This window comes from Canis lupus, chromosome 7 (assembly GCF_011100685.1).
Source record: "Canis lupus familiaris isolate Mischka breed German Shepherd chromosome 7, alternate assembly UU_Cfam_GSD_1.0, whole genome shotgun sequence".
NCBI lineage: Eukaryota > Metazoa > Chordata > Mammalia > Carnivora > Canidae > Canis > Canis lupus.
This window is the reverse complement of record NC_049228.1, coordinates 65,361,826-65,374,445: the sequence shown is the minus strand read 5'-3', so window position 1 is coordinate 65,374,445 and position 12,620 is coordinate 65,361,826. Positions and strand designations below refer to the sequence as shown.

The 12,620-nt window shown below is 34.7% G+C and overlaps 1 protein-coding gene across 1 annotated transcript in view; it reads left to right on the top strand.

The window, feature by feature from the left end:
• The first annotated feature begins 2,737 nt into the window (after positions 1–2,737).
• Positions 2,738–12,620, top strand: part of RBBP8 (RB binding protein 8, endonuclease) — a 101,136-nt gene continuing 91,253 nt past the window's right edge. The window contains exon 1 of the mRNA XM_038543668.1: positions 2,738–2,927. The gene's annotated coding sequence lies outside the window, so the exon portion shown is untranslated. The remainder of the gene's footprint in view (positions 2,928–12,620) is intronic.

Below are 12,620 nucleotides of genomic sequence, written 5' to 3'. Positions count from 1 at the left end.
TTAGAGGTATCTTGTGCCTCAAATCCCCAACATTACTTAGAATTCTGCAGCAGAGATAAACTTGCTTACATTTCCTCTTTCTCTACTCTGCTAAATCAATCACCACTCATCCTCATTCATTCTTCCAAAATTTATGGTCATCTCTTGTCCGCTATCTTCCTCATTCTTTTTGATTTTTAAGGGTTCATGCTATTGGTTCTTTACTGCCATTGGAGCAGGACTTTTAAAAATAATAGAAATAGTGTGCCTGGGTGGCTCAATTAAGCATCAGCCTTCAGCTCAGGTCATGATCCCAGGGTCCTGGGATTGAGCCCCACATTGGGCTCCCTGCTTCTCAGGGAGGCTGCTTCTCCCTCTCCTTCTGCCTGTAGCTCCTCTTGCTGTGCTCTCTTTCTCAAATAAGTAAATAAATTTTTTTTAAAAATGGAAATAAACACTAATATGTTTAACTATCATATTTAATGAGTTTTATTTTTAGCTGACATTTTATTGGGTCTTTACTGATTTTTGGATAAAACTTCACATGAATTACAGTATTTGAAGCTTTCAGTAACTCTAGAGGGTAGGTATTATGATTTTCATTCATATTTTATGAGTAAAACAGATGCGTAATTCACATGACAAAGCTAATTTATTATTTTTTTTATAAGTCAGTTGACAACTGACTTTTTTTTTTTTAATTTTATTGATTCATGAGAGAGAGAGAGAGAGAGAGGCACACAGGCAGAGGGAGAAGCGTGCTCCATGCAGGGAGCCCGACGTGGAACTCAATCCTGGGTGTCCAGGACCATACCCCGGGCTGAAGGGGGTACTAAACCACTGAGCCACCGGGGCTGCCCGACAAAGCTAATTTAATGGAACAAAATTGGAATGGAACCCAAGTCTTTTGGACTTCCAAAACCCATTTTCCTAGCCAATTAAACAATCTTGTTAATTTCTATACATTTCACTATAGAACATGGGTCAGCAAATTATAACCTACTCATCAAATCCAGCTTGTCACCTGTTTTTATAAAGTTTTATTGGAATATAGCCACACTCAGTCTTTGATTATGGCTTATGCCTGCTTTTACACTATAATGTTAAAGACAAATAATTGAAACAGAACAATCTGGCCCACAAACCCTAGATTTATTTTTTGATCACTTGTAGAAAAATTTGCAGACCCCTGCTCTAGAAATAACCTTATTACTAAGTTTTGAGGTCATGATGTCCTCAGGTACTTTTAAAGCTTTTATTACTATATCAAATCAAAGACATTCTTTTTATTGTTTCCTCAACCTTTTGTTATCCTACAGATAGCAATCTTTGGTCATGGTTAAAAAAGAAAGTTTCTAAACCAACCTCCTTTGTGAAGTCTTTCCCATACTCAACCATACTTGCTCCTTTTCTCAATTATTATAATTAAAGTACTTAATGCAGTTTCATTCACATCATAGTTACTAGCTATGACTCCCCTGGGATCTAGCAAGTGCTGGGCCTGAGTAGATATTTACTTAATAAGCATTTACTAAATACTTTCTAAGTGGCAGTGTTCTAGACACTGGAGATAGAAAAGTGAATATGGCAATTTTTAATATAGAAAAGAAATTGAGCATGGAATCTGGGTCTATGGTCCCTTCAACAGCTGCAGCAGATTCACCAGAGTGCTAAAGAACATTCAGACCTATTGAATCAGAATTTCAAGAGGTAAGGCTCAGTAATCTGTTCATAATCAGCACTTCAGATGATAAATAGGAAAGTTTGAGAATCACTGTATCAGTAAGTAGGAAAGGCTGTTTATAAATGTGCAAATATTATGAGAAGAACAAATCTCACATGATCTCTCTTAATACAACCAATTTCTGTCAAAATATGATCTTCTGTTATTTCTTCCTTCCAAAAGATTACTACACATACTTAACTGGGAACTGGGACCTTGTTCCAATCTCTTACTAAACTTCTCTTTTACACCACTGTAACCCTGTACCTGGCACATGGTAGGTATCAATAATTTGTGTTCAACTGTTGAATATTCAAAGTAAAAATCCTTCAAGTTGTCCTAGTATATAGAAATAGGAGGTTTTCCCAGCTTTAGACTGGAATGATATGAGGATCATTTGAGTACAAGGAAGATAACATATTCAGGCAAACATCTGGTCAACTTATACCTTGTTTTCCTCCCTTTAGAAATGCCTCCATCTAGGTCTCAGGGCCACTACCCTTGTAGGGAATATGAACTTCCCTCTCAAGGCTAAACTAGACCAAGCAGAGCCAAGTGGACTAGTGGAAAAGGTCAGGCATTATGGATTCTTCTTCATTGTAGATAATCTCTTTCTAGAGGCTTTAATCTGCAGAAAGCCCTGAAGTATATTTTTAAAAGGATTACCTACCTCTGAAGATGATAGATACTCCAGTATCTACAATAAGAGGTTTATAACAATGGACTCTTGCTATGCCTGCATAGATCTATCCCTCCCACTAGAACTCTGAATTATTTTGCTGGAGGCTACAACATTCTGAGTAGTTTGTTGGGAGTTGATGGGAGGTGGGGATAACTCACCCATACAAGCTTAGCAGAGTTGAGCCGCTGCAGCTTGTTGGGCTAGCCTTTGATGCAGACTGGTTGGACAGGTTCTGGATCTACAGAAGAACCGGTTTGACTGGCCTGTTATGCCAACATATTCTGGTTTGATTCCATGTTCCACAGACGGTAGAAACCTGCCCAGCCAGTTAAATGAAAGGCATATTAGGTTATCCATTGCACACTGTATATAGCTTAGATGCAGCAGGACTCTTTCACATAGCAGTAGTGTCTAGCAAACTCTAGTGTGGTCCAGAGAAGCGGCTTCCTCTGATTTACTGTTTAAGTTTGTAGCTTCAGAAGTCAGAAGTGAAACACCTTGTGCTTTTGACCCAGAGCAGAGGTTTCCTAAATAAATTGAAGGGTAAGTTAACATATTTTTTTATATTCCTCAATTTTCTATGCACTTTTGAAAAGCTAAATTAAGAAATGATGTTTAAACAGGTATCTATGTTTAACATGATAATGCCTGGATTATACCTTTTATGTCAAGTTGGCTAAATATTGTTTTATAATACTTAAATATAAGTTCATTGATTTGTTTAGATAAAGATTACTTGGTATATAATACACTATTTTTTGTAAGTTGGGCATGGCTTTAGTTATGAAGAAAGCTGGGTTGAATACTTTTACTAAATAGATTTCCTCTTAATGATTCATGTTAAGCCATCTACTTCTTTGATAATATACTATCATGTTTTATAGGACATTGCTATATGGTAACAATTTTATATGGTCAATCTAATTGTGAATATGATAATAATTGCCTTTTTAAGGCATAAAAAATAGTGTTGGCCTGCTTGGTGATCCTAAGTACATTACAGGAACAATTCACAGTAAGAATTGAGAAGTGTGAAAAACAAAGATTGTGGAATCTGGTAACTGATTAACTATTGGAGCTCAAAAGTACTTGCTGAGCTGAATAGAAAGGAATGAAGACAGGTTTTGTCATGCCTATTAGGTCTGAAAAACTTTTTAAGTTAAAGAATATTTGGATCTTCCTTTATATTTTTAAATAATTTTTACCTCTCTTTTTTACTGATGCAATTTTTATTTTAAGTAGTTTGTGTCTTTTAAAATCAAAGTTACCAATCAATCCCTTTACATTTATTTTGGTTACCAAACTACTCCCTTAGTTATTAATATCGGATTGAATTGAATGTACATATCTTCTGGACATTGAATTAATATAGCAGCTGACAAGTGAATTTATCTGGGAATTAAAACAGCTTTTTAAAACAGAATTATACTGAATACTTTTCTGTCAAGAGCTGTCTATAGATCATCTTAATATGACTTTGTCTTAAACTGAGCAAGAGTGATGCATCTTTTTTATTGTCCCCAGGTCCCCACTTTGTCATGATGTTCAAACTCAAAGGCTCTAAAAGTTTCTTTAGGAAGTTAATAAAGAATTTTTTTAAGTGAGAAATAATGTTCAGATATCATTTTGTTTGCAGGAAGGTTTGCACAGAATTGCAGGCAATTCTGCACAAAACTTCTGAAAATTCAGCTGAACTTCTAAAAAGCTATGTATATTGAATCTGCATAAGGAATATGCTGATTCAACAAACCGAAATCAATTTTATTCAGCATACATTTGTATTCTGACAATTTTAGGGGAGACTATGGATCAAAATTTTTCGTTGGCTGAAAGTTTCTCTTTTCAATTAGTTTTCAGGCAAGATATAGATATATGTCATTAGAGTATACTTTTAGTGTTTCTGGTAAATATATTATACATATTAATTAAAAAATTTTAAACTATACTGTTTAAAATACAAGGCTTTCTGTTTAAAGATAAACTTAAGTGGGAACTGCAGTTTATTTAGTGGACATTTTTTGTTTATGGTTTTAAAGAAAGCTATTTAGAAACTAGATACATATTTCATATATACATGAAAACTTTGGATAAAATTTCAAGCCTAACTATACTTTGGAAAAGGATTCTACAGCTCTCATATAATACACTTTGCAGTTTCAAATATATGAAAGTCCATAAATATGACCTTTATGTATTTCCTGTAAATCGATCCCTTTAAAATACTAATGCATTGTGATGTTTTGCTAAAATTAAGGACATATGGATTTATAAATCAAATTATGGAGCTGTAAGTGTACATGTGTGTATTTCACATAGCCCTACATTATCTCAGGACCCAGGTCAAAAAGGATTCTACCCATCTAAAAATCTCTTTATTCTTTAAATTAAGTCAGGGATGTATTCCTTTATCCTTATTTCTAGCCTCTCAGTTTCACACAATGATTCTTTTTGTCAACAATTCTAGCTTTCTTAACAACTGCAACCTGTTTCCTTCCTAAATTCTTCATATGTTTCCAACAAAAAGCACTTAGAATCCCGAAATTTTTTAACTTGAAGAACTCTTAAAGAATAACTAGTGCAGGGGCACCTGGGTGACTTACTCGGTTAAGTGTCTCTGACTCTTGATCTCAGCTCAGGACTTGATCCCGGGGTCATGAGTTCAAACCCTGCAATGGGCTCCAGGCTGGGCCAAGAGCCTACTTGAAAATAAATAAATAATGCATAAATAAATAAATAAATAAATAAATAAATAAAGCATCCAACTCTCCATTCTTCACTTAAATAAAAAGCCCCCAAATGTGGTTAAATCACTACTATTCAAGCTAAAAGTAGACCTGGGAGCAAAACATTTCAGTTTCCTGAATACTAGCCCAAACTAATATTTTTCACTATCCTACATTGAGTCTTCTGAATATTACATGAAATCTACTCTATATTTTCTAAAGAACTGTAAAAGATAAAATTATAAGTCTCTACTAACTCATAAACAAAAAAATGTTTATTTTCATATATATATATATATATATATTACCCTTATATCAATATAGTTTAGGATTTGCCAAAGAAGTTAGTACTTCTAAAATTTGGTTGGAACTGGCAGGAAAATTTCAGTAAGGTTATAAAGACCAGAATTGCAAAGTTCAAAACCCATTTTAGAGGTAACAGAACCTGCTTTTTTAAGGGGTAAGGTTCTTAATATGGTGCTTTGCACATAAGTTCTCAAAAAATGTTTTAAATGTTTGTAACTTGAGGAATTGCAAGGAAATGGGACCACAGAAATCTTGAGAACAAAGGCTCAAAAATCGCAATTCTGATTTCTAGAACTAAATGTTAATTCTCCTAATCCCCTTATTTTTTCACAGGTAAACTTGTACTTGAGGGATGCTTCTTAACTTTCGCAAATTTAGTTTTGTCCAAGTGGACTTTGAAAAATAATCACTTCCGTTTGTTTCTCATTTTTACAATTTAGAGTAAAGGTAGTATACTGGAAAACATAGGCTTTTGAGTCAAACTAAGATGTATTTGAATACTGGTTGTTACAACCTAGTTTACCTTTGCAAATTATTTAACTTTGAATTCTCTTTTCTCCATCTGTAAATTAAGGAAGCGAATACCATTCTCTCAGTTGTTGGGAGGATTAAATGAGATACTTTGCCTAAACCACCTAGCAAGTACACGGTAGGTGCCACAGATGTCAATTCAATATCCTTCCCATCTCTTTAATAGACTATATAATAAATTTCAACAAATGGCTTAAGTAAGAAAAGTCAAAGCTTAGCTTGGAATATACACTTTATTTTTGTCAGAGAGATAAAAACTAAATTAGCAACCTCGGAAAGTGTCAGGGAGGAATGCCTGCCCCTGCCCTATGGTCCTTCTGGCTGGACTCATAATCAAATTGACATGAGACAGATTAACAGGAGAAAATCCAATTTAATAGGCATTTGGGGAATCCACACAAACATGAAATTCCAAAGAAAATGAGACAACATGAAACTTATATGAGCAAAGGAGGGGTATGGTTCGAGGATACAAAGGGGAGGAAAATCATTAGCAAGAATGTAAAAGGATGTGTTTGGAAAAACAAAGGTTGCCTTATTATGCAGATAGGCTCCTTAGTAAAGGACAATCTCTCTTTTTTTTTTTTCAAATACGCTCCACACCCAATGTGGGGCTTGAATTAACAACCTTGAGACCAAAAGTTGCATGCTCTGCTGATTGAGCTAGCCAGGCACCCTAAAATTTCAATTATCAATCGTCTATACCAAAGGAAGGAATTGTGGCAAGGACGGTACAAATCATACTTACTTGTGCCTCATATCCAAGTTTTTCAAAGCCATTTCATAGCAATTTGTATCTATTATTTTATAAGACAGATTAGTTGGCCAAAGATTTCTATATGCTCTAAGGCTTGTGTTCTTTCTAGTACTGATTGAATTATTTCTTCAGGGCTCTAGAATATTTTTGTTCTTCTTAAAGATTCTCTTCCAAATTAAATTTATTGTAGGTCAATATTAAATTGTACTTCATTCTCATGATAATAAATAATGATAGGTTGAGTCCAAAGAGGGGTGGGTGAAAGAAGTAAGATGGAATAGGATTTAACATTTTCTAAAAGTAATACTAAATTAGTGATACATTGGTTAAGAGATGAAACCAACAAGCAAAGTTCACACGTGAGATACTATGAAATTTTATATCATGGATCAGAAGGGAGTTCAGAATAGTGAGCTAAGAGCTTGCTTAACTAAAGTTGGGCCAAGGGGGTACCTGGCTAGCTTAGTAGAGCATGTAATTCTTGATCTTGACGTCATGAGTTTAAGCCCCACACTGGGTGTAGGGATTACTAAAAAAACAAAAACAAAAACAACTTAAAAATAAATAAAGTTGGGTTGATTGACACATCTTCCAGAGTGTAAATAAAAAGCAGGAAACAGATTATGACTTGATATTAGAACCAACAAATAGATTCACTTATAACACAAACTCATCTTAGTGAGCTCTTGCAATCAACTTTAACTTCCTGGTCTGACAGGAGATCCCTGAAGTTGGTAGGTCTTTCCCTCAACACAAGGACCCATAGATTGACCAGACACAACACATTTTGAGAGCCATACCTGCACTGTGTTTTCCTCCTAAATGCTAAGAGGAATGTGCCAGCTTATCATTCTGGGCAGAATCCTACACCCACACTGACGGATGTCAATTTTGGCATTTATTAGAGTGCCAGTAAATCTTGAAAACAATAAATATCTCATTACTTTGCTGATGATGTGTCTTTAAGTGCTACTTCAAAATGCCTGTCGTTGCTGTGCTTGATTTATAACAAGGACTCATTTTAATCTTGCAATCTAAAAAACAAAAAAGTTTTTTTTTTTAAGATTTATGTATTTGAAGGAAGCTCATGTCCTTGAGCATGAGCAGTGGGAAAGGGCAGAAGGAAAAAAATCACAAGCAGACTCCCTGCTGAGCATGGAGCCAGACATGCTTCATCTCATGACCATGAGATGAGACCTGAGACAAAATCAAGAGTCAGATGCTTAGCAACTGTGCCAGCCAAAAGCCCCAAATTGTTTTTCTTTTAAAGTGAAAAGCTTGTATGTAGATGGTATACCTAGAGACAAAAATATCACTTCACCAATGTAGCCCACTAATTATATAATATTCTTATTAAAACTATTTTATTAGATACATAAACAATTTAGCTTTATTTGAGTACTTACTGAATTAGTATTCAATTTGCGTATTTATTTTCATGTATTTAGAGTGGGTATTACTATAAACAATTGAAAAGGCAGGAAGTAACATAAATTTTAAAAATATTTTAAAAATATTTCTTTATTTGGGCACCTAGCTGACTCAATTGGTAGATAATGTGACTCTTAACCTTGGGGTCATGAGTTCAAGCCCCACATTGGGCATAGAGCTTAGTTTAAAAAAAGAATTTTTAAAAATTTCTGCATAAAATAGCTAATTTGGATAAATCAGCCGTAACAATCAAACTTGCTAAGCCTCAAAGACTAACTAAGAAACAGAAGATGTTATAGCTCATCCTTAAAGACATACAGACTTAAAAGTAATCAGAAAACTATTGCCTTAGAAGTTATGTATTACTGACAGAGTGAAAATATAACTTGCATGGCCAACTTTAGTTTCAAAGTTCTATCTTAAAACAATTCCCTTGAAGTTTCTTTGTCTGTTACTACAATGATTTAGATTAGCAGTGAGAAACACTTCCCCCCAATATGAAAACATTTTAAATCTAATGAATTTCTAAATGAATCTTGAAGCATTAAGAAATACAATATCAGTAACTTTATGTAGCTCGCAGTACATTTATGAACCTGGAACAATATTGCGGAGTTCTGTAATGTGGATCTTTATTAAAAAATTTACATTTAACATATACAGGGCTAAATCTGGAGGGCAAGTTCTCCTAACTGAAAGTAGATGGTAAAATCAGTCACGTCTCTAAAAGTATTAATACTGTAATCAATTTTCAATAATATAATAATTACTGAATGGTAAACACTATTCCATAGCATTTTAATGAGCTGTTAAATTCTATTCTAGTCATTTTCCAAGCAGTTGTTTAACAAAACTTAAATTTATGTTGCTCAGGAGTAAGTATACTATTTTTTAACTATAATGTCAATTTAACCACTTGAAACTGGCTACAGGCCATTCAGCAAGAAAAGCTGTTCAGTCCATTCCAGCATGACAATATCAATCTCTTTTCCCATAGCTTTATTTGTTAAGATGTGTTTACATCTTTGAGATGAATGGCATGTTGTTCTAATTTCTCCACTAAATATAAATTAAACACATCTAGCATAAATTAAATTCTCAGCAGTTCATTGGTATCATAACAAACCACATGTTTATACAAATGTTGAAGCCAAGTAAGTATTACCAAATCAAATTTCTACAGAGGAAGAGCACAATGACTCTGAAATTAAAATTGGGTTATCTTTTCAATCTGACAACCCAGTCTATGGTTTCTTAGTTCAGTTTATGAGAACATGTGATTAATAGTATCATGACACTCATTCAGTCCCTGTGGAGTAAATTGGCTTTCATTTATTTCATAGTCACAGGTTACCCTCAGCAGCATTATCACTGTAATAATGTATCAGTGTTTTTCAAAGTGTAGTCTGTAGACCATCCAATTCACCTGAAGGATGCTTATTAAAAATGCAGATTGCTAAACTCCATTCTAGACATATCACATTAGATCCTATGAATCTACATATTTATATTTTTTCCAGATTATTCTAATGTTCAATAAGGTTTGAAAAGTGGCAAGAAAAGATTCTCTTCCCTATAAGAGACTGAGCAAGAGTATATAAATTCCTTCAAATCAAACTGTTACCACTACCAGAAAAATAGTCTCAATTGTGCAAGTCCAATCAGTCTTGAGTCAGTATCAAAATCCTTACAAATTACTGCATATAATTAATCTGACTGTCCCATCCACACATTCAAACTTTCAAAAGTTAAGTTTTCTTTTCTTTTTTTAAATTAATTTCTATGTCTAACATGGAGCTCAAACTCAAACCCCAAGATCAAGAGTCACATGCTTTATCAACTGAACCAGGAAGATACCCCCAAAAATTAAATTTTCTATTAATATCTTTAAAATAGTGAAATGGATAGGGCGCCTGGGTGGCTCATTGGTTAAGCATCTGACTCTTGACTTCAGCTGAGGCCATGATCTCAGGGTTGTGAGACTGAACCTCTCATGGGGCTCCTTGCTCAGCAGGGGATCTATTTCAGGATTCTTGAAGTACAATTTCTCCCTCTGCCTCTCTCCTCTGCCTCCCTCTTGCATGCTCTCCCTCTCTCTAAAATAAATAAATAAATTTTTAAAAATAAAAATAGTGAATTGGAAATCTTTTTTTTTTTTTTTTTTTTAAGTAGGCTCTATGTCCAACATGGGGCTTGAACTCACATGCTTGAGATCAAAAGTCACAAGCTTTACCAACTGAGGCAGCTAGGCACCCCTGAAATGGAAACCTTATGTCTTAGTTTGGATTTTCCGTGGAAAATGAGTCTTCCAAATTACATGCAAATTCTCTACTTGAGAAGTCATCTCCAGGGAACAAGAGCTGGGCATTAGAAGAAAATGGGAGGGAGGGGAAAGCCAAAACAAGAGTGCATCCTTGAATGCTTACTTCTATACTGGCAAATGGGGCTCAATCCCAGGACCCTTCTTACAAGCCATGAAGCTGCCTCAGGCTTGCCTGCCAGAAGATGAGAGAGAAGCATTTATCTATCAGTTCTGACTTCTGTCAGTTAAGGGTTGCCTCATAGGTTGCTAATTTCCTCACACTTTCAGGGGGTACTTCTGTTTCCAAAGGCTTCAAAGAAGCCCTCAGGCAGAAAGCCAGGTGAAGGGCTGTCAGGTTTTACCTTCAAGAATCCAGCTGCCATTGGAACGGCTAAAGCCAGCGGAGTCCAAGAGCTGTCCAGTACCTCACTGTGATAGGAGAAATATGATTAAACTGCTTTTTCCTTAATTGACCAATATAATTTAAACTAATACATATGCAACTAAAATGGATTTTCTGAAAAATGAGTATAGCAATTTCAAATGGCAAGAGAGGAACTTTAGCCTAATTTTGTCTGATGTATTTGATCCATTCCCACAAAACCTGAGATGCATTGAAACTTGATCTTTTGTGAGAAAGGCATTTTCTAATAAACTACATTTCATTTCCTGAATTTGGCTGCCAATTTTTAAAGGGCCAAACAGCACCAAATGAACAAATCAGTATGTACTCTGTAAATACTTTTATGCCCAGTATTGATTCAAAGGCTTTACTGTTTAGTTTACGTTGGTAAAATTGTAGTTAAAAACAGACTGACTACACTGGACCCTAAAGTAACACTTCTCATTATAGTGAAACACAGAATTTTGAATAGTACAAGTTTGTGTTGGACTATGTCCAAGAGGGTCTGGTTACAAGAGCTAATTCATTATAACCTTTATGTGATCTTGGAGCATAGTTCTGAAGAATACATTAGAGGAAGGCTCTACTCAAGTAGATTAAAAACAGAAAACTGAAATAGCCAGTTATTTGCTTTACGTAAATATCCTATTTGTTGCATAATTATAAAAACCGAATTTAGAGAAAATGAGGAAGGAGTAAATATAAATTTTTTAAAAAGAGCTGATTAAAAGCATATCATCTGGGCAGCCCTGGTGGTGCAGCAGTTTAGCACCGCCTGCAGCCCAGGGCGTGATCCTGGAGACCCGGGATCGAGTCCCACGTCAGGCTCTCTGTATGGTGCCTGCTTCTCCCTCTGCCTGTGTCTCTGCCTCTCTCTCTCTCTGTCTCTATGAATAAATAAATAAAATCTTAAAAAAAAAAAAAGCAAAAAAAAAAAAAAACAAAAAAAAAAAAAAAATAAAAATAAAAAAAAAAAAAAAAAAAAAAAGCATATCATCTTCATTTAACTTGAATTATGTTAAAATCAAATATCTGAGTTTTATAAAATAACTCTCTTGGACAGTGGTTAGATTAGCTAACGAATTCATAAGGGTAAAATAGAGAAATTGAACTAAAGAGGGCATAGAAATTTTTTAAAAGTGAGTACACACACTGTTGAACAAAGGCCATTACGAAGAGATACTATTTTTAGAAGGAGTTATCAAATATTCTCAGATCTTCACTAAATTAGTTCAGATCACAACCAACTTGATGCCAATACCTCCTTTCTTGCACCTGAAGCTGAGTAGGTAAATACAAATCTGTTAGGTAAACAATTTCTTACAATCACAAATTTCCAAAACACATGAAGAAATTAGTTTCCCCTTTCTATACAGTTTTGCAGTTTAGCTAGATGATTTTTAAAGTTCCTGGGAGGGCAGCCCCAGTGGCCCAGCGGTTTAGCACCGCCTTCAGCCTAGGGCGTGATCCTGGAGACCAGGGATAGAGTCCCACATCGAGCTCCTTGCATGGAGCCTGCTTCTGTCTCTGCCTGTGTCTCTGCCTGTCACTCTGAGTGTCTCTCATGAATAAATAAAATCTTAAAAAAAAAAAAAAAGTCCCTTGGAATATAACAGAAATAACACCAATATAATAATTCTATCTGGCTTAAATTTAGTTACATGAATCAAATAAGATGTAAAAGCACTTACACTGTAATTTAAACTTTTCTACAATTATGTATCTCACAATTTTCATAGCATTTCAATAGTTTTACTACAATTACATAACTTTTGCAATTGAA